A 3,772-nucleotide genomic window follows, 5' to 3' on the forward strand; every position below is an offset into this window, starting at 1 on the left:
CCCTTTGGAAGGGGTTCAGTCCACACCATCACCTTTGGCTGCATGCCCAGAGTTTCTTCAGACTTCCAACAGAGAGTCCAATAGGCGACCCACCAGTGGGCTTTCAGGCCTTCAACCGTTTACTGACACTGAACCTTGATTCCTCTGGTTCTGTGGCTTCCATTTGGTGGACTGAGCAGCTACTGGGTCCTGTGGTACACTAGGGTGCAGATGACCATTAAGTGCTTTCCCATCTCTGGTCTCACAAATGGAGACTGCAGACTCTCCCATCTTTGATAATATAAAACCTACCTAATAAATTCCCTTGTGTAATCATATATATTTTTTACCAGTTCTGCCCCTCTAGAAAACCCTAAGTCACACAATTATTAAGGCTTAGGATCTAAATCAGAAAGCATAGTGGAGGAAGTGACTTTGTAGAAAAAGCCAGGAGAAAAACATGTTGAAAAGAAGAAAACCTAGAAGAGATACAGGCTTTCTGAGTCTATTTCCAGTGGCCCCACCAACCCAGTTACATTTCTTGTTCCTAAGAAAGCTCACATTTTTCTTTCACTTGAGTAAAAATGGTCCTAATTAATATGGGACCCTTCTCATAATCATCCACAAAGAGCAGCAAAGAGAGATTAAATATCAGTTCAGTCCATTTTTCATTTAATTAAAAAATCTCGTTTAAAAAAAAAACTTAGTTCTAGAAGGATCTAAACCATTATCCAACCAACAAAGGGGTGTGTAGTGAAATGTGAAGATGTCTACATGCTTCTGTCACATTATTTAGATCCGAGTGTTGGCACTGTCGGAAGGTGGTGTGGCACCCAGCACCCAGCACTTCTTCACATACTGAAGTTCTTCTTTGCTCTTTTGGCCTTTGAATCCAGATGAGTTCACCAGGGTCACCTCACTTCAGAGACTGTTCAGATAAAAGAAAATGTGGAGTGCGTGAGTCAAGGGCAGAGGAAAGGCTCCTTCTCTCAAGTCAAGTTTCCAGCCAGAGAAAGGGGAAGAAGGAAAACATTCCAAAACCAGTGCACTCTTTAAGGCAGAAACCAGTGACTTAGCTCCCTGGGAAGATTAACTGTGAGGCCCTGAAGGCAGCACTACTCCCCCACACTGCTCATATTTTCATGCTGCAATAACAGCCACTCCTTGCTCTGGTTTGGGTCCAACAAACAATCCTTCTCTTCTCCCCTAATACCAGCCCTCCGCAGTGAGCTCATGTCCTCCCTCTCTCTTCCTTTCCCTCTGACTCACGGTGCTCAAAACTTTTAAGTACAAACCGGTTGGGTCAGCCCGACTGCAGACTGGAGCTGTCAACATCCAATGGCAAGCTCTTCCGTGAAAGGGAATCTCACTTTCATTGCTAGCTCCAAAGCTCTCAGTTACTTAACTTGGTCATAAAAAGCCCAAAACCCAATTCATTCTTTCTCCAGGAAAAACAAGTGTCAGATGCTTTAAAAGGAAAAGAAAAATACGCCTCTGTAAAATAAAATCTACTCTGGCATTTCAACATCTCAAAAGAGATGTCATACATGTAGTTTTAAAACTGAGCAACAGGACAGAAGTCCTTTCCAGACAGTGCTTGTAAATATAGCCCACGTCCCTGGAAAATAGTGCAGAATATTTTAAGGAAGCCAAATTCAAAAAGGTAAACTATCAATAAAGAGAATTTGATTAAGTTCATTTTTATACATGAAACACCAAACATAGTAGTATCTATATAGTTTAACTTAACTTTTAATAAACTGCTTGTAAAATTCCTCATAATTCCTGCTACTGAACAAATAAGGATGTACAATAAAAAAAAAATAGTTACCAAATATTTAGGAATAAAGGAGTTACTACTGCCCAAACCAGAAAATAATTTGCTATATCTCACATTCTTCAAATTTCTCTTTAACAGGTGAATTTTTAATTCCCTTTGCAGAAAAAAATAAATTATTACTTTAGACATCAGGACAAATAAAACATTTTACAGGAGGCCTGACTATTTCCTTTCTGAGCTGTATCCTTAAAATCAAGTAGATATTTTATTAGCAGCTTCTTCTCATCTACACAATTAAATCAAGCAATTCTTAATAAAGACCCAAGTTGATCTCATTTTGTTTCTGACCCAGTGATACAGTTTTAATATCTTAGTATATAATTCTTGTGATCAGTATTCTTATATTTGTACAAGAGAGCAAAGAAAAAGAATTTGGGGCAAGGGAGGAGGATACTGGCCCCAAATTTGAACCTATAATAATTATCAAGCAGCCTATAAAACAAAGTATAATCAAATAAAGTAAGCACTGTAGTGCTTTAAGCATCATTGTCCTAACTGGCCAACAAGCTTTGTGGATGATTTGAAGTGGTTTGGCTGGTCTTTTCTAGAGTGAACCTTTCCATCCATGAAGAATGATTAGTTTTTCAATCATGTGTGATGAACACTCACCTAAGTGTCTCTGTCCCTGCTCGCTCCCCTCCCCTGACTCAACCTTGAAGACAACTAACTTTCCATAAACTACCCTAGCACTTGATCAAAATGACAATCATAATGGCAAGGAAACAAACCTTGTTTTGTATTTTGGAGAGTTCTTGAGAAAGCCATATCAATCGAGCATCACTGAAAATGCTCTGGCAACTTCCAGACACAAAAGGAGATGCAGAAAAAAATAATAATTCACAGTGTACCTCAAACCCCCAAAGAGCTGGCTTACTGGGGGTTAGATTTTACATTTTGCAATAAGAGGCAGCAGGTTCTTTAAAACGCCTTTCGATGTTACTTTCACATCCTCTGAAATGGCTCTTCCTCAGATAGTTCATTGATGACAACCCTGCATATTAACCAAGCAAAATCAAAGAATCACAGATGTTAGTACACTAAACAAAGACGGCACCACTAGATGATGACAGAATTTGGATTTTAAACGCAGGTCCTTCTGATCCTGGAACCTCTACATGCTAATCTGCTACTGTGCCCTTCATGAGAAAATGTGAATCAAATGAACATAGAAGTTCTCTAATATGTTTTAGCCACTCTGATTAAGTTCAGGGAGAATTTCTATAGCCACTGCAGGGTGGGCTAGCCAAGGATATAGTACAATCATTATAACAGCCCCCAAAAGTATTTCCAACCTGTCTTGGATCATCCAGCTCTCAGTTCTCTATATCCATCTACCGGAGCAAATGTCCAACAATCCCTTCTGCTGGCCTCAGGAATGTGCTTTTGTATTTGGGGAATGAGTGCTTCTCATGTTCCAGTATCTCGCACCAACTCACACGTTTTAAATTGAAGTCAGACGGCTTCATTTACAACTTGAGGGGAAGTAGAAAACCGCCCGTGATTGCTTCCAGCTCATCCTTGCTCACATCATTCCACACACAGCTGGCCTGAGCATAAAGCACCATCCCAAATTTAGTATAAAATTCATTTAGAAGACTCTTTCATGTCTTATCCCCATCTAGCAGGATAACTATATGAGCTTTTAATTTCCTCTTTGCAAATTTTACACTATCCAAAAATTAAATCAAAATGTTTGTACAGAATCTCCTGGTCCCTTTTTTGTCTGATGAAGCTAGCAGCCCGCATCCACTTACCAAAGCAGTGACAACAAGATTGGGAGTGAATCTAACCAGCGTTTATATCCAGCCTCTCAACATGAGCTGTGTTTTTGGAGTCTGCATAAGGGCCTATGACCTCAGTGAGCTTTATCAGCTGATTTCAAATTCCCCCGATACGAGTTTTCGTTTTGTGGTTGGCTCTCTCTTGAAGAGAAAGAGAATCCTTCAAGAAATA

The 3,772-nt window shown here is 39.8% G+C and overlaps 1 long non-coding RNA gene across 1 annotated transcript; it reads right to left on the reverse strand.

Moving 5' to 3' along the window:
- Positions 1 to 632: 632 nt before the first annotated feature.
- LOC106028982 (uncharacterized) lies at positions 633 to 2,807 on the reverse strand. The gene is made up of 2 exons (XR_001202604.2): positions 2,548 to 2,807; positions 633 to 907 (listed from the first exon to the last, which is right to left on the reverse strand). It is a non-coding gene; the product is annotated as an uncharacterized LOC106028982 (long non-coding RNA).
- Between the last annotated feature and the right edge of the window lie 965 nt (positions 2,808 to 3,772).

The sequence above is a fragment of the Cavia porcellus genome, unplaced genomic scaffold (assembly GCF_034190915.1).
Source record: "Cavia porcellus strain 051 isolate PalLab524CR breed Dunkin Hartley unplaced genomic scaffold, mCavPor4.1 scaffold_8, whole genome shotgun sequence".
In the NCBI taxonomy this organism is placed as follows: domain Eukaryota; kingdom Metazoa; phylum Chordata; class Mammalia; order Rodentia; family Caviidae; genus Cavia; species Cavia porcellus.